General features: G+C 40.8%; 1 long non-coding RNA gene across 9 annotated transcripts in view; it reads right to left on the bottom strand.

The window, feature by feature from the left end:
- The window catches only part of LOC138992092 (uncharacterized), a 98873-nt gene that overhangs the window by 12910 nt on the left and 63602 nt on the right, over positions 1 to 22361 (bottom strand). For 6 of the 9 annotated variants that reach the window (XR_011467952.1, XR_011467957.1, XR_011467954.1 and 3 more), the window contains 3 exons: positions 22239 to 22305; positions 17559 to 17781; positions 17205 to 17322 (listed from right to left, as the gene is read on the bottom strand). This is a non-coding gene — a long non-coding RNA (uncharacterized lncRNA). Of the gene's footprint in view, positions 1 to 10446; positions 10562 to 17204; positions 17323 to 17558; positions 17782 to 22238; positions 22306 to 22361 lie in introns of all 9 variants that reach the window. The other 3 variants (XR_011467960.1, XR_011467958.1, XR_011467959.1) reach the window with 2 other exon arrangements.

Raw genomic sequence — 22361 nt, 5'->3', positions numbered from 1 at the left:
GGTGATGGACAGGGAGGCCTGGTGTGCTGCGATTCATGGGGTCACAAAGAGTCGGACACGACTGAACGACTGAACTGAACTGATATATAAAATAAATAACTAATAAGAACTTACTGTATAGCACAGGAAACTCTACTCAACACTCTAATGACCTATGTGGGAACAGTATCTAAAAAAGAGTGGATTGGCACTTCCGTGGTGGTCCAGTGATTAAGAATCCGTCTTCCAATGCAGGGGATGTGGGTTTGATCCCTGGTCAGGAAACTAAGAACTCACATGCCTCGGGGCAACTAAGCTCTGCACCTCAACTACTGAGCCCGGGGAATTTAGAGCCCTCCAATCCCAGGGACGGGGGAGCCCAGTGGGCTGCCGTCTATGGGGTCGCACAGAGTCGGACACGACTGAAGTGACTTAGCAGTAGCAGCAGTGCCACACCTAGAGAAGCCGGCACGCTGCAAGGAAAAATCCTACATGTCACAACTGACAATTGACCCAGCCAAATAAATAAACATATATACTTTTTAAAATAAATAAAAATTAAAAAGATTGCATATATATAACTGATTCACTTTGCTGTATAGCAGTAACTCACACAACATTGTAAATCAACTCTACTCTCATAAAAATTATTTTAAGTGATTTCCCTGGTGGTCTAGTGGTTAAGAACTTGCCTGCCAATGCAGGGGGACACGGGTTTGACTACTGGTCTGGGAAGATCCCATATGCCATGGGACAACTAAGCCTGTGCACAGTGCAGCAAAAAAATAAGTAAATGAAATTTTAAAATTAATTAAAAAAATAAACAAAATTGCTGTCACACACTTACCTGCAGATTCTCATTGACTCCCTCTCTACCTCCCTGCTTTATTAAAAAAACTTTTTTTTTTAGTGAAACAAGTATTTATTAGAAGGAAAAAAGAGTATAGTACCTGTGGACACATGGGCAGGCTCAGAGACAGAGAGTCCTGAGTCATCCTCCCTGCTTTATTATTTAATTTTTTTTGTCAGCACTTATCACTATCTAATACAGCATATACTTTACTTGCTTATTCTATTTATTGTCTACAATGTTAGTAAAGGGTCCCTCTCCTGATTTAAAACCTGTGTGTGACATTTCAGGCCTGACCAAAGGCAATTCAAAGGCTTTAAGCTGGAAGGTCTGGGGTTGGGAGGAGGGAGTTTCCCCCTCCTCACACAGCCTCAAGGACTCAGAACCCCTGGGGGAAGTCATGCTCTTTCACTCCTAACCCTGGAGGCTTCATTCCTAGGTTTCTTTATCTAAGGCCTTGGGCAGAGATCTGCAGGCACCTCCAATGTGACCTCCTTATGGGTTTAGTGGGAAAGCCTCGACAATTTTTTCTTTCCTCTGACTCAGTGCCACCTACTTATCCAGCCTTAGCATGCCCCACCTCACTTTGCCATCCTCCCCTCTTCTCCATAAAACTGCAGGAGACTCCCAGGTCTGTACTGATCCACCTGACCCTCACTGGAATGCCATTTTGTGGGGGAAATAAAACTGGAGGGAGCCTGCACTTTTCCCAGTTTTAGACTTTCTTATAGCATCACAAGAAGTGATTAAAGGCTTCACTCTGATTTTTGGCTTGTTTTAAAAAGCTATTACAACAGTTTTTTCCTTTCTTAGCTCAGCTAAGTTCCTGACAGCTTTACAAGGGCAAAGCTTTGACTTTAGTCTTTTTAGAGCAGTTTTATGTTCATAGCAAAACTGAACCCCCACATGAGTGTAGCCTCCCCCACCATCAGTGACCCATCAGTGGTACATATCACCCAGAGTCCATAGCTTAACTTCAGGTTCAATCTTGGTGTACATTCTACATGTCTGAGCAAACTGATGATAGGTATCTACCACTATGGTATCAAAGCCGGTAGTTTCACTGCCCTAAAGTCCACTGCCCTATTTGTTCCTTCTACTCCTGGCAATAAATACTCATTTTACTTTCATCATAGCTTTGCCTTTTCCAGAATGACATATTGTTGGAATCATATAGTATGTAACCTTTTCGGATTGGCTTCTTTCCTTTCACTTAGTAAGTTTACAGTTCTATGCCTTTTCATGGCTTGATTGTCCATTTCTTTTCAGCACTGAATTATACACTATGGTCTGGGTGCATCACAGTTACTTGTTTATTCACCTACAATGAAGGGTCATCTTGGTTGTTCCAAGTTTTCACAATTACAAATAAAGCAGCTATAAATATCTGAGGGCTATAATATCCCTCCCTCTAAAAGCATTTTCTTTCTATTCTACCCTTTTTCTGAGTTACAGTGGAATAGTAAAGATTACCTGACAAGACCTTTATTTGGTCTGCAATCTGGGTGAGTGACAGAATCAACAATGGACACAATTCCCTACATTCTGTTTCCTTTGAAATGAGCCCTGATACTTTTATGCCAGGCTTCCCTGGTGGCTCAGTGATAAAGAATCCACCCGCCAATGTAGATGTGGGTTTGATCCCTGGGTCAGGAAGATCACCTGGAGAAAGAAATAGCAACCCACTCCAGTATTCTTGCCTGGGAAATCCCAGGGACAGAGGAGTCTGGCAAGCTACAGTCCACAGGGTCACAAAAGAGTCAGACATAGTAACTAAAAAAGAACCACTTCTATGCCACCTCAAGGCACCCTAAAGTTTTCTGCAATAGGGTTTACCCACCACTCAACATTCTAGGACTTTTTAACTTTCTTACTACACATCCAAACTTTTAAAATACTCTGTAATATTTTCCAACTGAACTGAACAATGAAATCTGAGGGACAAGACGGTCTTAAAATATTGCCAAGGGAAAAGAAGGAGCTGAGGGACAAGAGCTGAGTGACAAGAAGATCTTAAAATATTGCTGAGGGACAAGAGCTGAGGGACAGGAAGGTCTTAAAACAGTGCCTCACCCAGATGACAAAGTTGTCCCTATTCCTGCCAGTATCAAATGCAACCAAGTAACATTGCAATGATGGATAATAAGTCTCTCCTGCTTTCTAATGTCCATCCATAGCTGAAGTCACCAATCGGTTCTTGCTGACTTGCCACTGGAAGAAAAATTGCATGCTTGAACTGACTGATGAGTGAGGTATTAAGGACCAGCTTGACTGGCATCGTACCAGTTCTCCCAGAACTCTAAATTTAACCTGTCACAAAAGTTGAGTGAGTTGCTGGGTGAAGGAGTCTGCACACTTATTACCTCACCGTAGAGCACCTGGGCTCTACAGGTCATCAGATCCATGACAACTATGCTGTTGTCAGAACACTGATTTTTCTCAGAAGTGACAGAAAAGGTCATGGTAGGAGACCTAAAATCCTATCTACCCTGCAGCTGAAAACTTAGTTCACTTTATGTGAATTATTTTTGTTTGTTTGTTTGTTTTTATTTGACTTCAGTTCAGTCAGTTCAGTTTAGTTGCTCAGTCGTGTCCGACTCTTTGCGACCCCATGAATCACAGCACACCAGGCCTCTCTGTCCATCACCAACTCTTGGAGTTTACCCAAACTCATGTCCATCGAGTCAGTGATGCCATCCAACCATCTCATCCTCTGTCGTCCCCTTCTCCTCCTGCCCCGAATCCCTCCCAGCATCAGGGTCTTTTCTAATGAGTCAGCTCTTCGCATGAGGTGGCCAAAGCATTGGAGTTTCAGCTTCAGCATCAGTCCTTCCAGTGAACATCAAGGACTGATCTCCTTTAGGATGGACTGGTTGGATCTCCTTGCAGTCCAAGGGACTCTCAAGAGTCTTCTCCAACACCACAGTTCAAAAGCATCAATTCTTTGGTGCTCAGCTTTCTTTATAGTCCAACTCTCACATCCATACATGACCACTGGAAAAACCATAGCCTTGACTAGACGGACTTTTTTTGGCAAAGTAATGTCTCTGCTTTTTAATATGCTGTCTAGGTTGGTCATAACTTTCCTTCCAAGGAGTAAGCCTCTTTTAATTTCATGGCTGCAATCACAATCTGCATGAACCAGATGCAGATGAACCAGATGCATGAACCAATCACTTCCCATGAACCAGATGCCATGATCTTAGTTTTCTGAATGTTGAGCTTTAAGCCAATTTTTTCACTCTCCTCTTTCACTTTCATCAAGAGGCTTTTGAGTTCCTCTTTACTTTCTGCCATAGGGTGGTGTCATCTGCATATTTGATGTTATTGATATTTCTCCTGGCAATCTTGATTCCAGCTTATGCTTCTTCCAGCCCAGCGTTTCTCACGATGTACTCTGCATATAAATTAAATTAGCAGGGTGACAATATACAGCCTTGACGTACTCCTTTCCTTATTTGGAACCAGTCTGTTGTTCCATGTCCAGTTCTAACTGTTGCTTCCCGACCTGCATATAGGTTTCTCAAGAGGCAGGTCAGGTGGTCTGGTATTCCCATCTCCTTCAGAATTTTCCAGTTTATTGTGATCCACACAGTCAAAGGCTTTGGCATAGTCAATAAAGCAGAAATAGATGTTTTTCTGGAACTCTCTTGCTTTTTCCATGATCCAGTGGATGTTGGAAATTTGACCTCTGGTTCCTCTGCCTTTTCTAAAACAGTTTGAACATCTGGAAGTTTACGGTTCATGTATTGCTGAAGCCTGGCTTGGAGAATTTTGAGCATTACTTTACTAGCATATGAGATGAGTGCAATTGTGTGGTAGTTTGAGCATTCTTTGGCATTGCCTTTCTTTGGGATTGGAATGAAAACTGACCTTTTCTAGTCCTGTGGCCACTGCTAAGTTTTCCAAATTTGCTGGCATATTGAGTGCAGCACTTTCACAGCATCATCTTTCAGGATTTGAAATAGCTCAACTGGAATTCCAGTTTCTATTTGACTTAGTCAAATAGAAAACAGCTCCAATTGACATTTTTCCAAAGAAGATATACAAATGACCAATTAACATGTGAAAGGATTCTCAAAATCATTAGTGATTGGTGGTGGTGGTGGTTAGCAGTGGTTTAGTCGCTAAGTCCTGTCCAACTCTTGTACTGTAGTTCACCAGGCTTCTCTGTTCGTAGGATTCTCCAGCAAGAATACTGGAGTGGGTTGCCATTTCCTTCTCCAGGTGATTTTTCCCACCCAGAAATCTAATCCAGGTCTCCTGCATCACAGGCAAATTCTTTACCAAATGAGCTATGAGGAAATCCCAAATACTGGAGTGGATTCCCATGCCCTCCTCCAGGGGATCTTTCCAACCCAGGGATAGAACCCAGGTCTCCTGCATTGTAGGCAGATTCTTTACCATCTGAGCCACCATGGAAGCCCGATAGGGATACACAAATCAAAAATAGGTACCACTTTAAACCTTCCATGGGATTTTCCAGACATGAATACTGGAGTGAGTTGCCATTTCCTTCTCCATTTAAACCTTCTAGGATTCGTAAAATAAAAAATTGAGAACATAACATTCTCTTGCTGAGGATATGGAGAAATTAGAACCCTCATACACTGCTGGTAGGAATTTAAAGTGGGGTAGCCGCTTTGGAAATTAGTCTGAAAGCTCCTCAAAAGTTTAAATATGGAGTTATGATATAAGCCAGAAATTCATCTCATAACTATGTACTCAAAAGAATTAAAAAGTAAGTTCACACAAAAATTTTTACCTGAATGTGCATTAGTACCGTTATTCATAATAGCCTCAAAACGGATACAGCCAGAATACTCACCAGTGAATGAATGGAGGAAAAAATGTGGCATACACATGTGAAACTGTTGGTCACTCAGTTGTGTCCAGCTCTTTGCTACCCCATGGACCATCCACTAGGCTCCTCTGTCCATGAATTCTCCAGGCAAGAACACTGGAATGGGTTGCCATTTCCTTTTCCAGGGCATTGCCAACCCAGGGATTGAACCTGGGTCTCCCACGTTGCAGGCAGGCTCTTTACCATTGACCCACCAGGGAAGCCCTGGTATATGCATATAATCGAATATTATTCAGCTACAAAAAGGAATAAACTACTAAAATATGAATGACCACTGAAAATCTATGCCAATTGAAAGAAGTGAGGCTCAAAAAAACCACATATTGTATGAGTCCATTTATATGCAATGTACAGAATGGGTGAATTGAGATAGAAATAGAAAACAGAAAATAGAGATAGAAAACAGGTTAGGGACTTCCCTGACTGACCAGTTGTTAAGAGCTTCCAATGCAGGGGGTGAGGGTTAGACCTTGGTTGGGAAACTAAGATTTTTTTGGTGCAGCAAGGCCAAAAAATAAATTTAAAAAATAATAAAAAGAAAATAGATTAGTCATTGTCAAGGGCTGGAGGGAGAGAGGGATAGGAAGTAACTGCTAATAGGTATGATGCAACTTTGCGGAATGATGAAAATTTTCTTATCTTAGATTGTGGATTGTGCTATGCTCAGTTGCTCAGCCATGTCAGACTCTTTGTGGCCCAATGGACAGTAGCCTGCCAGGTTCCTCTGTGCATGGGCTTTTCCAGGCAAGAATACTGGAGTGGGGTGCCATTTCCTACTCCAGAGGATCTTCCCCACCCAGGGATTGAACCCACATCTCTTGTGTCTCCTGCATTGGCAGGCAGATATTTTTTACCACTAGTGCCACCTAGGAAGCCCCTAGATTGTGGAGATGGTTGGAAAATTCTCTGAAAACATTAAAAAGCCATTCATTTGTGCTCTTTAAATGAGTGAATCATATGGTATGTGAACTATGTTTCAATAGGTCATTAAGAAATAAAAAAGACAGCTCTTACCTATTGATAAATAGTCAATAGCCGAGAATATTATTTTTGTTTTTCAGCAAACCTGTCAAAACCTTAAAGAGGAAAAGGTACCCCATATGGTCTGGAGGGCTGAAGTCTATACCAGGAAGGAATCTCTTAGTAGTGTGGCAGCAGTTAAGCAGTTGTACTTTTGAGAGGAGGCCCTAACCCTTTACGGGCCAGGAACAGATATGGTCTCCCTGTCTCCTTTTAAGGCAAACCTGGAGCTAGTGAGCTATATTCACAGATCCACTGCAATTCCATTTTGTCAGTCAGACCTCTGAAGTCTTAATCAGGGATTGCAATCTTTCAGAATATAGAACTACCTAGGTTGATTAGCTTGTCCTGGTTTACCCAGAAGTTTACCAGTTTCACACTGAAAGACCCACATCCCAGTAACCCTCTCCGTGCCAGGAAAATTAGGATAATTAATTATTCTCAGACAACCAGATAGAGCATAGTCTATGGTGAGCAGCTGTCTGTATTTGTTCTTATGATCAATAAGCTACAGAGGGCAGAAATTATTACAATAATCTTTTGCTATAGAAAATAGACTCATATCTTTTCCTCTGGAGTCCTGAGGCTCACTGCTGCTCTTTCCCACTGTGGAAGAATGACTGGAGCTTAAAAATAACCCAAGACAGTAAGCCATAAATCAGATTTAATACCATCAGAAAATACATCTTGGCAGTGGGATTCTGTCTCACTCACATATTCGAGCCATGCTGGAAAGTCACAGCAAACTTTATAGGATAGATAGACTGCTTGACGACAGGCAGAAACCACAAATCATAAATTTTGACCTGAAATTAAAACTATTGATAACAGGTGTTCATTAATGAAGGAACTTTTCAAGCACATATATAGGTCCTTGTCTAAAAATTTCCTGGAAGCTAATCATAGCTCTCTGAAACATCTATTTAATAAAATTTATAAACCATACTAAACTGAAATCTGCCATATCAGAATAAGGTAATATAACATTAAAGGATTATTATTTAATCCATCTAAACTATTTATATTTTCCAGGGAAAAAATAACATTCATTCATAATCAGCTACTAACTGGGTAACCTCAGAAGGGAAAAATAGGTCCCAAGAATACTTTTCCAGTAATTTTAGTCATGCTTCCATATAGTAAACAAGAAACTGTGAAGGAAATGAACGAACAGTAGAAAAGTTTTATGTAAAAGAAAAAGCTTCAATGGCAATCTCAATGATGTATGCTTACTCTCCTGGCAGATCCTTAACTTCTGTGTCGTTCATTCAGATGTCTTAGGATCAGCTGAAGCAGAATGTTTTACAAAAATAAACTAACATGAAAACCTTTTCCCAATGTTCATGCAAAGAAGATAATTACAATTTCAGATGTAACGCCAGACTCTTCCTTTTCACATGATGATCTCGTGGTTTCTTAGTTGTGACACATAAAAAAGGTATTTGACCCAAATTGACTCAATTTGTTATACAGTTTATAGAATGTTAAAAGAAAAAAAAGGGAGAGAAACATTCCCCCTTCCTTCCTTCTTTCCTTCCTTCTTTCTATCTACCTACCTCTAACTACCTTGACTTTTCTCTGTAAGTGTGTGTGTATGTTTTACAACTTGGCAGAGGCTGAAGGCACTTTGTTGCTTTGGAAGTCAAACACGTTTGTTACTCAGCTGATACATCCCACATGACAATCATAGGATAAGCTGGTTGTTTTTTCCAAGGTATCACTGCATCATGCTTCTCCTCCTGCTTCAAACTGGGTGTTCCTTGTCCTCAGCAATTTATTTTTTTGTTATGAACTTAAAGCTAAAGTCCATCGAATCCCAGATTTAAATGAATAAACACTGTTCACTTGGTGAAAGAGGGAAGTAACAACTGAAGAAGGCAAATGTTGGGTAAAAGATGTGTTTTATCATGAGCTTCTACAATCTCTGAGGCTGATGTGCCTCTAATCGGACCCAGAGCCCTTTCTCCATACTAAGCCAAAATAATAGGACTGTCTCTTTTTCTTTCACATTCCTCTAACTAGGAATCCAGGCTGTCTGTTGGGACGTTTTCTCTCTCAGAGCTGGTCTTAGAGCTCAGATCAACCCATTATTACCCAGATAGAGTTTTGTTTTGTTTTATTTTTAACCCAGCTTCCCATGAAACCCAAAACAGTACAAGGTCCTGCTTTCCCTGAAGATAGATGGCCTTGCACCTTATCTTCCAGAGTCCACACTGCATGAATTTAGCATCTACAACCTACAATAAATTTTTATTTATTTATAATAAATTACCTTACTGTGAAACTTTGTTTTATAATTTTTATTTTTTACTATTGTTATTTAGCTGTGCTGGGTATTCACTGCAATGCACAGGCTCTTTGTCACAGTGCAGGGGTTTCTCTAACTGAGGTACATGGGCTTCTCTAGTTGTGGTGTGCAGGCGTAGCTGCCCTGCAGCATGTGGGATCTTAGCTCCCTGACTAGGGATCAAACCCATGTCCCTGAAATTGGAAGGTCCAAAACTAGGTGAAAGAAGGCCCTTTGAGTTTCTTTAGCTTTTGTGCTTAATTGGATCAACATTCCATTATTTCAACTGTTGGTTTTTCCACCTTAGGAAGGGAAAGGATGGAAATTCTTCCCTTGGAGGGGTGCCTTCCCGGCCTGGTGATAGGGAGCAGGCATTCAGTGTGCTCAGCTTAGCCCCTATACCTCATTGTTGCTTCTCTGCCCCACCTCTCCTCAAGCATCTCTCATTCTATTTATCCATGGCATAAGCTTTCTATGTCAGGATCTGGCTGGAATGAGGAGACTTGAAGTTTAGTCAATCTGTAGGGAAAGTCATCAGGGAACCGAATTTTGGTTAATATCCATTCTCCAAACTGTCCCTTTGATTATTTTGTGTTTCAGCTGTCTGATTCCTGTATCCACTTCTCAATGAGGTTTGAATTCAGAGGGCTGAAAGGAAATAATCACTTCTTCTATAGGAACAAAAACCCCCTCAAGGAACTTCCCTGGTGGCCCAGCGGTTAAGAATCTAACTTGCAGGGAATGCGGGTTTGATCCCTGCTTGGGGAACTAAGATCCCACATGCCATGGGGCAACTAAGCCCGCAGGTGCCAACAGAGACCCAGAGCAGCCAATAAAAAAGTAATTAAAGAAATCACACACACATAAAAGCCTTCCAACCTGTGGCTAAAATAACAAAGGTTTATTTCTCACTTATGTTACTTGTTCACAGGGTCTCTGGTCATTGTTTTTGACTATACACACCACAAAGTGGGAGTTTAGGGGTTTTAAAAATGGCTTAAATATTAGCATCCCTGAGTAGAATTTTATTAGAAAACAGAATAAGAAGAAATGTTCAGATTTGAAACCCACGATATAATTATAAAGACTGTCCCAGAACGCTGTTTTCAAATCTAACTCTTTCTATTGGGGGATATGTTTATAATAAACAATAAAAAAAGGTATGATCTGCTGAATAGGTCTTTTCATATCCTCTGATTTATTTTCGGGAATACTTAATTCAGAGCTTTTCTTTCGGGGTGTTGGCACTTTCCCTTTTTGGAAATGAGTTGTACTAGACTGACCTCTATTATTTCTGGATTACATGCCAGTGATGGAAAGTGAATTGAGTGCTTTGAGGAGGGAAAAAAATCATTACCAGAAAGATGAATAGACTGATTTTGTACTGGGTTCCTAAAAGTAGGGGCTCTGGAAAAATCAGTGGTTTGAATTTTCTGGGAAACATACCTTCTTGGATACTCTTCAGAGTTGTGATAAATTCCTCCAGCAGCAGGTGGGAGGTAGGTCTATTGATAGCAGACTCTCTTCGGGCCCACTGACTTCAAAGAGAGGCCTCTCTTTGCTATGTGATATTCAGATACAAAAACTGCATTGGCTCTCAGATTTCAGGCATTTGGAAAAGAGTCAACAGCCAGCCAAGTTTACAAATTTATTGCTTTGCCATAGCATGGAGAGATGTTTTTCAACAAATATGTATTATTTTCTACTATGTGCCACACCGTGCAATGTGCTGATGACACCTAATCTACCTATTAGATCCACCTAAAAGACCTATTTAATAGAGCTTTTGTTATTGGAGGAGGGAGCTGAATCTAGCCGGTAAACAGCCTACAATTCAGTGTGAGAAATACCAAACTGAGGACACATAGGGTACTAAGCTTCTGTGCGTTTGTGCTTAGTCGCTCAGTCATGTCTGACTCTGCGACCCCTGGTGGACGATAGCCTACCAGGTTCTTCTGTCCCTGGGGATTCTCCAGGCAAGAATACTAGAATGGGTTGCCATGCCCTTCTCCAGGGGAATCTTCCCAACTCAGGGATCGAACCCAGGTCTCCAGCATTGTAGACAGATTCTTTACCATTCTTTACCACCACGGAAGCCCAAAAATACTGGACCAGGTAGCCTATCCTTTCTCCAGGGGAAATTCCCAACACAGGAATCAAATCGGGGTCTCCTGCATTGCAGGTGGATTCTTTACCAGCTGAGCTACCCAGGAAACCCTAACTAATCTTACACTGGAGGAAATCAGGGAAGACTTCCTAAAAGAATCAACCTGGAATTGTGATCTCAGGAACGACAGGACTTAATGTCGTTGGATGACGACGGAATGGATGACGGAATGAGCAAAGTCCCAGGGGCTGGAGAGCATATGGCATATTTGAAAGCACTGAGAATATAAAGTTACATGCAGGGGTGAAGGAGAGAAATGTTTTTGTTTCTGTGTTTTTTAGGGAATAAATGAACAGGAAAGGGATGTGGCTTGAGGTTAAAGGGGTAAACAAATGCAATATCACGGAAAGTCTAGCAAACCATGTTACAAAGTATGACCTCTACCTTTATGGAAATAGTCATTGAATAATTTTTAGCAGGAAAGTGGCATGATTGAATTTGTTTCTGGAGGCCACTCTGGTTGCTATGTTGAAAACAGATTGAGAAAGACAAAGTCTGGAGATAGGAGATTAAAACTCCAAAGCAGGATCTATGTAGCTATCCAAGAAAGAGACAATGGTCCTCTGAGATCATGTATTGGCTGTGGAATGTACAAGAGGGCAGATTCGAGTAAATTCTAGAAGGTAGAATTGACAGGACATGATATGTGGATGGTGTAGGAAAGGAGAGGGGGGACTTTAGCCTGCTACTGAGATTGCTCAAGTCTCTGGCTTGGACACTAGGTTGATAGTCAGGTCATCTATTGAAATGGGGGACCCAGAAGGAAGATCTGAGTCTAAGATTTGAGTCTAAGATTTGAGTCTAAGATCTGGAATTCAGTTTGGGACAGGTTGACTTGAGGTGTGTAGTGGACACTGGCAATGACCTAGTCATGTCCCTGAAGCCTACTATTCAAGGACATGAATTTGAGCAAATTCTGGGAGATGGTGTAGGAAAGGAAAGCCTGACATCCACAGGGTCACAAACAGTTAGACATGACTTAGTGACTGAACAAGTTCCTGTATGTGAAGAAAGCATCTGCATCTCTCTGCCTGAGGTCATTCCTTGCTCACTAAAGTGAGTTTTGCTTCAGGGCACATGTAGTCAGCTACAAAGTTTCAGGGAGTTGATGTCCCAAGAGTGACCAACCACAGTGAGGTACAGGAACTGATGAATCACAATCTTAGCTATCTTTCTCCTTTTGCCTCCACCTCACAGCTTTTGTGATCTCGGTTCCCCCATCAGAGATGGAACTTGGGCCCTCGGAGTCCTAACCACTGGACTGCAAGGGAATTTTTCTTGTTTTTCTACACACCATTTCTGAGGCATCTTCCATCCAGGGTTTAGAGGGTCCCATGAGACTAAGCCTCAGGTATCAACCACAATAGCTGTTCGTTGACACATCCTCTGCTGATTCTCTTTTTTTTCCTGTCTCATTCCCTTAGAAGGCCTCCAGAGATCACCTCCCCCCAAAATAAACCATTTGCACCCATACTGGAGTATCAGAGTCTAAAATGAAGCTGTTTTTGAAACAACCAAGTGGAGGTTTCAGAAGGCACATGGATATGAAGATTGGAAACTCAGGTGGAAACTTTGGGCTGGAAGATATTTAATATTTAGGAGTCATCAACATATGCTTTCTCATTGAGATAGTGAATGTAGATGATTTTTAATAGTCTGTAGAAGAAGTGGAAGGCCAATCATAAGTATTATTTAGGGGAAAGGCAAGGGAAGCACTGACCTCCAGGAGGAACATCCAGAGAGGCTGAAGGAGAAATAGGGAAGTGTAAAACCACACAAATCAGAATAAGTAAAATTATCTTATGACAGAGGAGTTATCAGAGATCTCTAAGAGAAGAAGGCAAAAAATAGTCACTGGATTTAGCTACAAGGAGGTAATCGGTGACCTTGGGAAACACAATTTCAATACAATGTAAAGGGAAAAACATCATAGATTAAGTCATGAATGAGAAGTGAGGAAAGTCTGGGCAGAGAACATAGACAATTCTTTCAATAAGTTAAGCAATGAAGGGAGAGAGACTAATAGAACAATAGCTGGAGAAATCTGCTGAGAAGAGGAGCAGGGTTTCCTGTAAAGCTCCTTCAAATTTCTGCCTAACTTCCTTTCCTGCCTCCCTGGATTTGTGATTTCATGTAGCTGAACCAGATAATCAGGAAAATATCAGTTCTTTGAAGTCAGCCCCTTGGCAATCTTCATTCCATCTGCATCCTTCATTCCCCCTTGCTGTGTACCATCGCATATTCACAGATTCCGAAGACTTAATGGATTCCTTTTTCATTCCTAGTTCCGTTATTAATACTGTATTATTATAGTGTTGTGTCAAATTCTTCTAGAATTAACCCTTCCAACTTGTGTGATACTCTTCTTATACACAGTAGACTGTTGTACAATAATCTGTGTTTGGCCTGAAAACAGTAGTGATTTTATTTATATAAGAAACACAAAAATCAAAATTTCAAGCCAAATAGTAAATATATCATGTGGTAGAAAATAACATTTATAGGAATTTTTCCTTCAGTTCAGTTCAGTCACTCAGTCATGTTGGGCTCTTTGCGACCCCATGAATTGCAGCATGCCAGGCCTCCCTGTCCATCATCAACTCCTGGAGTTCACTCAAACTCATGTCCATCGAGTTGGTGATGCCATCCAGCCATCTCATCCTCTGTCATTCCCTTCTCCTCCTGCCCCCAGTCCCTCCCAGCATCAGAGTCTTTTCCAATAAGTCAACTCTTCGCATGAGGTGGCCAAAATACTGGAGTTTCAGCTTTAGCATCATTCCTTCCTAAGAACACCCAGGACTGATCTCATTCAGAATGGACTGGCTGGATCTCCTTGCAGTCCAAGGGACTCTCAAGAGTCTTCTCCAACACCACGGTTCAAAAGCATCAATTCTTCAGCACTCAGCTTTCTTCACAGTCCAACTCTCACATCCATACATGACTACTGGAAAAACCATAGCCTTAACTAGAAGGACTTTTGTTGGCAAAGTAATTTTTCCTCAGCCTTCCTAAATTGGCAAGATAGCCACTCAAAGATTACGCTGCTGCTGCTGCTGCTAAGTGGCTTCAGTCGTGTCCGACTCTGTGTGACCCCATGGACAGCAGCCCACCAAGCTCTGCCGTCCCTGGGATTCTCCAGGCAAGAGTATCGCAGTGGGTTGCAATTTCCTTCTCCAATGCATAAAAGTGAAAAGTGAAAGTGAAGTCACTCAGTTGTGTTAGACTCTTTGTGACACCATGGACTGCAGCCTACCAGGCTTCTCCGTTCATGGGATTTTTCAGGCAAGAGTATTGGAGTGGGTTGCCATTGCCTTCTCCCAAAGATTATGAGGAAGCAATAAATAGTAAACATCAATGGAAGCAGCAGTTACCTATAGGCTCCCAGAGTGTACAGTCAATCTTTTTAAGATTCTTGTTTTTTTTTTTTTTGATGTGGACCCTTTTTAAAGTTCTTATTGAATTTGTTCAACATTGCTTCTGTTTTAAATTTTGGTTTTTTGGTTGCAAGGCATGTGGGATCTTAGCTTCCCGACTAGGCATTGAGCCCCACACTCCTTGCATTGGAAGGTGAAATCTTAGCCACTGAACTGCCAGGGAAGTTCCCAGTTGATCTTTATTAATGAGTCTTCTCTGGACCAAGTCCAGATCTGGAAAGTTCTTCATTGGCACTATCCCTATAAGGCTTTAATGAGCCCTATTCCATTCTATTATTAGGAAGCATCACTACGAACAAAGCTAGTAGAGGTGATGGAATTCCAGCTGAGCTATTTCAAATCCTGAAAGACGATGCTGTGAAAGTGCTGCACTCAATATGCCAGCAAATTTGAAAAACTCAGCAGTGGCCACAGGACTGGAAAAGGTCAGTTTTCATTCCAATCCCAAAGAAAGGCAGTGCCAAAGAATGTTCAAACTACTGCACAATTGCACTCATTTCACATACTAGTAATGCTTAAAATTCTCCAAGCCAGGCTTCAGCAATACATGAACCGTGAACTTCCAGATGTTCAAGCTGAAGTTCAAGTTTTAGAAAAGGCAGAGGAAGCAGAGATCAAATTGCCAACATCTGCTGGATCATGGAAAAAGCAAGAGAGTTCCAGAAAAACATCTATTTCTGCTTTATTGACTATGCCAAAGCTTTTGACTGTGTGGATCACAATAAACTGTGGAAAATTCTTCAAGAGATGGGAATACCAGACCACCTGACCTGCCTCTTGAGAAATCTGTATGCAGATCAGGAAGCAACAGTTAGAACTGGACATGGAACAACAGACTGGTTCCAAATAAGAAAAGGAGTTCGTCAAGTTCTGTATATTGTCACCCTGCTTATTTAACTTATATGCAGAGTATATCATGAGAAACACTGGGCTGGAAGAAGCACAGGCTGGAAGAAGCACAAGTTGGAATCAAGATTGCCGGGAGAAATATCAATAACCTCAGATATGCAGATGACACCACCCTTATGGCAGAAAGTGAAGAGGAACTGAAAAGCCTCTTGATGAAAGTGAAAGAGGAGAGTGAAAAAGTTGGCTTAAAGCTCAACATTCAGAAAACTAAGATCATGGTATCCGGTCCCATCACTTCATGGCAAATAGATGGGGAAACAATGGAAACAGTGTCAGACTTAATTTTTCTCGGCTCCAAAATCACTGCAGATGGTGACCGCAGCCATGAAATTAAAAGACACTTACTCCTTGGAACGAAAGTTATGACCAACCTAGATAGCATATTAAAAAGCAGAGACATTACTTTGCCAACACAGGTCCGTCTAGTCAAGGCTATGGTTTTTCCAGTGGTCATGTATGGATGTGAGAGTTGGACTATAAAGAAAGCTGAGGGCCAAAGAATTGATGCTTTTGAACTGTGGTGTTGGAGAGTCCCTTGGACTGCAAGGAGATCCAACCAGTCCATCCTAAAGGAGATCAGTCCTGGGTGTTCACTGGAAGGACTGATACTGAGGCTGAAACTCCAATACTTTGGCCACCTCATGCGAAGAGCTGACTCATTGGAAAAGACCCTGATGCTGGGAAAGATTGAGGGCAGGAGGAGAAGGGGATGACAGAAGATGAGATGGTTGGATTGGGTTTGGGTGGACTCTGAGAGTTGGTGATGGACAGGGAGGCCTGGCGTGCTGCAGTTCATGGGGTCGCAAAGGTCGGACATGACTGAACGACTGAACTGATTCCACTCTGGTCTGGGAGGGAAGGAGAGAAAAGGAAGGGAAGCAGAAAGATGAGTATCATCAATGTGTAGAAGGACCCTGGACCATGAGAAGGGAGGGCAAGGTGGTGGCCAGTTCACAAAGGGGTCATAGCCCAGGCTTTGGGGCTGACTTGTGTGGTAAGAGGTGCTACCTGAAGACTGCTGATTGGCCCCAGCTGCTCCCAGCCTAAGGTACACTACTTACACCATCATTCTCTAAGTGGAGAAGTCAAAGTCACTAAAAACTCAGGGATGATTAGATTCCCAGATTGGCAGATCAGAAAAGGACATGAGGGAACAGGACACCATGCCAACAGGGAAGCAGGCAGCAGCCCCTGTTGTAGGTCACCCTAAACACATTAGACGAACTGGGCAGCAAAAGGAATTTAAACACCTTCCTGGAAAGTTCCACCCCTTCCTGGTCGCATTAATGACTTAGCATGTGAAAATGGTTCACAGGTCCTGAATATGCATTAAGCCTCTCTAAGCCATTTACTGGGCTTCTCAGGTGGTGCACTGGTAAAGACTCTGCCTGCCAATGCAGGAGACGTAGGAAACACAGGTTTGATCCCTGGGTCAGGAGGATCTCCTGGAGAAGAAATGGCAACCCACTCCAGTATTTCTGCCTGGAGAATTCTATGGACAGAGGAGCCTGGTGGGTTACAGTCCCTGGGGTTACAGAGCCAGATACAACTGAGCAACCAAACACACACACAAGCCTCCTACTAGACGCATTATGGCCATTATGTGATTTAATCTTACCCCCAGTTCAGTAGGCTCCTTTAGCACCTGTAATGAACAGAGAGAAAACTGAGGCCAGAGAAGTTTAGTTACTTACCTAAGGTCACACAGCTGATGCACTTCAGAGTTGAGATTCAAATTCTAGACGCTGATTCCAGAGCCTTTTCAACCAGGAAATACTTTATGCAGCTTTCTCTTCAGGATCATTTCTTCTTCTGTGGATGGATAATTCGAACCATCAGCCCATTTTGCTCTATAACAAGTGGCTTTTCCTAGAGCTATTTGTGTTGAAGTCTAGAAGAAATGTGTAAAATAAGTAGGCTATGAGAGAATTACCAGCAGGGGAAATATAAGAATGCCAGGTAGCTGTTTTGCTCTTTTCATGTCTTCAAGAAGATAGTTAACTTCCAACTGCTTAGGTGAGAAATGGGGAGAATATGTAATAGTTTACCTCAACAAGTACTTGTTTAGTGTCTCCTCCAGGAACAAAGGTGACATGTGGTGTTTCACGCCATGTTTCAGGAAGGCCTGTTTGACTTGATTTTCTTCTCTACTTTGAGAGAGGTGAAGTTGCCAAGCCACTGTGAGACAAGGAACTGGTACTGGAATTGCTTTTTCAGATCTGACACTGCCCTGGAATCCTTACTTCCGTTGAGTCATCTTCATACTGGCACCTAAGGTGTGTTGTAACAACGAACCATAAAACTGTGTTACAGGGTGTGTCATGACCATCCACCAACGTCAACTTGGCTGGTGCATTCACATGAGAGGGAAATTACAATGTGTAGCCACTGTGTTCCTGTAATAATGAGACTCTGGAATTATTAAATACTCCCTGACTCTTTCTAACAGAATCATGGAGAAGGTTAGGGTTGTCATGTTGAATAAGACAATATGGTCACAATATCAAATCACCAGCCAAACCCTGCTGACTCTTGGTATAGAAGCAAAATTTAAATGCTAAAGTTATGAACTCTAGCTTGGAGATAGCTCTTGCAAGAACCCCCACATTTAAGAGTATGTGTGCATTTTAACCTAAAACATTTTTAGTTTATATATTATTATATAGCTATTTTGATTTTTTGCCTTTGAGGTAAAGTTCTATGAATTTTAACACATGTATAGATTCCTGCAACTACCTCCATGGCCAGGATATAGAACCATCCCATCATTCACCCTCCAAAAAAGACTCTCTCCTACCATCCCTCTATAGTCACTCACTCCCAGTCCCTGAAAACCACTATCTTTCTTCTTTTTTACAGTTTGTCTCTGAGAAAGCCATATAAATGGAATCTTACAGCATGTAACCTCTTGAGACAAGCTTTTTTCAATAAGCACCAATGCCTGGATGATTCATCCAACTTGTGCGTGTATCAATACTTCCTTTCTATTTATTGCTGAGCAGTATTCCATGGTATGAATGAGTCATCATTATTAACCTCCTAAAAATTCATTATATTTTTAATTGAAGTTTAATTCATATACAATAAAATTAACCCCTTTACCTTAGTTTTTTTTTTTTTAAATGAAGAAATGAATCATGTGAACATCCTTACTCCATGAAAAGATATGCTTTAAACTGGAAACAGATTTTTGGACATGCCATGTTTGTCTGACTTTCTCCAGTAGATGGTCTCTATATTTGGAGAATTGTTCAGTACAGTTCTCTTTCCATCTGCTTGTACTCATGTCATTAACAAATAAATGTTCATTTCTTTCAACTGATTTCATATTGACTCTCCAACATTCTGCATTGTCTCTATTCTTTAGTGTTTTTTTAATACATAATACCTGTACATTGCACAAAATACAAAATGGTACATACCAAGATAAGTAAGTCACACCCACTTTCTATCTCCCAGTAACTCAGTTTCCTTTCTGGAGCTAACAGTATCCTCAATTTTTTTTAAAAGCATCATTAGAGGTATACTATGTTTTTACAAATACATACATGTATCAATGTATTAAAAAGTATGTACATAGACATATATAAGTATACAACTATAGGTATGCACGTGTATTCAGCTTCTCAGTCATGTCTGACTCTTTGCAACCGCATGGACTGCAGCCCACCAGGCTCCTCTGTCCATGGAATTTTCCAGGCAAGAATACTGGAGCAGGTTGCCATTTCCTACTGCAAGGGATTTTCCCAACCCAAGGATCGAACCTGCATCTCTTGCATCCCCTGCATCAGCAGGCAGATTCCTTATCACTAGTGCCACCCAGGAAGACCCACAAATATATATATTAATATATTTTAATATAAACTATAAATAGATGCATATAAAAATCAATGCATATATGCATGCTGCTAAGTAGCTTCAGTCGTGTCCAGCTCTGTGCGACCCCATAGACGGCAGCCCACCAGGCTCCCCCGTCTGTGGGATTCTCCAGGCAAGAATACTGGAGTGGGTTGCCATTTCCTTCTCTAATGCAGGAAAGTGAAAAGTGAAAGTGAAGTCGCTCAGTCGTGTCCGACTCTTAGTGACCCCACGGACTGCAGCCTACCAGGCTCCTCCATCCATGGGATTTTCCAGGCAAGAGTACTGGAGTGGGGTGCCATTGCCTTCTCCACCAGGCCCTCTGCTGCTGCTGCTGCTAAGTCGCTTCAGTCATGACCGACTCTGTGCGACCCCATAGACGGCAGCCCACCAGGCTCCCCCGTCCCTGGGATTCTCCAGGCAAGAACACTGGAGTGGGTTGCCATTTCCTTCTCCAATGCATGAAAGTGAAAAGTGAAAGTGAAGCCATTCAGTCGTGTCCAACCTGAGTGACCCCATGGACTGCAGCCTACCAGGCTCCTCCGTCCATGGGACTTTCCAGGCGAGAGTACTGGAGTGGGGTGCCATTGCCTTCTCCGGCATATATGCATATGCATACACACATACATTTTCCCCACACACAAATGGGGGCATATTCTACCCAATGTTCTGTACTTTGCCTTATTCTCTTAACTTCCCTTCTCTCAGAATTCTTTCCAGAAAAGTACACTCAAAGCAGTATAGTAAGTCCATTTTACTCTATTGTTTGAGTGTATTAGAATTTATTTAAGTATCACATTACTGATGGTCCAGCAAGTTTCTAAACTTTGTTCACACAAAGAATATATTGTTTTATTTGTATCATTTCATTTCACACAAATGGAAGCATCTTTATAGGATAATTTCTTAGAAGTGGAATTTCTGAGTCAAGGGATATATTCATTTCTGTTTTTGAAAGATTTGGCCAAAATATCCTTCAGGACAGTCACATCAGTTTATATTATATTAGCAATGGATCACAGGGTTTCTACATTTATTTAGTAACTAATTATATTCAATAATAAGTATCAGAAAATTAACATTAATAGCTTCTCAATCTTTATTTTTATGACATTAACACTTTTGAAGAGTTTAGGCCAGTTCAAAAACTGTCCTTCAATTTGGGCCTTTATTTTTTAAAAACAAAGAACCAATTGCAAATAACTCAAAGCAAAATACAAGGAAAACTTTTCAGATATAGACAAGAACAAGAAAAATAAAATTTAAAAATGTACTTAGTAAGAATACCTATCATTTGTGGGGGGTGAGGCTAAGAGGAGAGAAATAAGTGAGGAAAATTAAGAGGAACAAACTTCCAGTTACAAAATAAATGAATCATGGGTATGAAATGTATAGTGTGCAGAAATAGTCAATAACTATGTAATATCTTGTATTGTGACAGATGGTAACTAGACTTAGTGTAGTGACAATTTTGAAATGTATAGAGATACTGAATCACTGTGTCATGTGCTAACAGTGTTGTAGCTACAATTTATTTCAAAAACAAACTCATAGAAAAAGAGATCAGATTGTGATTATCAGAGGAGGGAAGAGAAAGGAGGAATTGGATGAACATTAGTCAAAAGGTACAAACTTCCAGTTATAAGATAAGTAAGTACCTATAATGTACAATTAACACTGTGATATAATGTACAACTAACTCTGTGGTATGTTATATATACAAACTTATAAGAGAGTAAATCCTAAGAGTTCTCATCACAAAGAAATTTTTTTTCTATTTCTTTAATTTTCTATCTATATGAGATGATGGGTGTTCACTAAACTTACTGTAGTCATAATTTCATGATGAATGTAAGTCAAATCATTATTCTGTATGCCTTAAACTTATACAGTTATATCTCAATAAAACTGGGGAAAAAAAAGAAGGAATACTTATCATATTTTGTTTGTTTGTTTGACTACTTACCATTTTTTGAGCACTTACTATATGGCAAATATTGAGTTAGGTATTTTGCTAGGGGTAACAGTGAACAGTTATTGGATGCTGAATTTGTGCCAAGTGAAGTGCAAAATTTTTTATATGCATTTATCTCCTGTATTCCTCATAATAATCCTTCAGTATTCTCTATATAATGCATGAGTAACCTGCAGTACAGAGAGGCAGAATTGTTTGCCTCTGGTCACAAAATTAGCTCTCTTCCTATTCCTTTCCTTCCCTTCTCTTCTTTTCAAGTTAAAAAAGTTCATATGCTCATTAAATCCAGAGGGGGTAAAGTAAAAGTGGAGTGCCTGCTGGCCTCCAGAGGTAACCTCTATTAACAACTGGGTGTGTTTATTTCCACACCATTTTCTATTAGAGCCAAGACTTAAATCCCATCTTTTCTGACTCCAAAGCCTTTATTCCTAATGAATATTCAATGCTGTCTTCCATAGGTAAATAGAAAATTATATAATTATATACATATGCTATAAAATGAAATGGCTCTTAAAACTCTTATCAGTTGGATTATTGTTGAAAAGTAGGAAAAGCTAAAACATATTAAGTACCATCTCTCTGATACAAAGAGCCTTTTTATCCATAGCATAAAGAAGACTAAATTAACTAACTAATTAAAACTAAAAGAGCTTTTGACAAATGACACCCTGCAAGTACCTTTTGTGAACTTTCTACTTAGCCAACTGTTGACTATAAAAATAGAAAGAATAAGGCATGTGACCAAAGAGGAGGAACAAAAGCAGCTGAAATCAAAAGCAGTCCTGTTGTGCAATAGCTGATCTAGTTGAAGCTTTGCTGTAGAAGGAGCTTCGAGTCATTGGGTCCCACAAAACTCTTGCAGTTTCTAATAATTTCTAATCTAATACTAGATTACCTGTAGAGTACTGTCTGTGTGGTATCCCAGTGAGGTTATAATGGTGCTCAGTCATGTTCCACTCTACCTAAGGTCAAGAAGAACAGCAAAGTATCAATAGTAATGGCACTGGGAAATAAAAAC

The sequence above is a fragment of the Bos mutus genome, chromosome 2 (genome assembly GCF_027580195.1).
Source record: "Bos mutus isolate GX-2022 chromosome 2, NWIPB_WYAK_1.1, whole genome shotgun sequence".
Taxonomy (NCBI): Eukaryota; Metazoa; Chordata; class Mammalia; order Artiodactyla; family Bovidae; genus Bos; species Bos mutus.
This window is presented reverse-complemented; position numbering and strand designations above follow the sequence as displayed.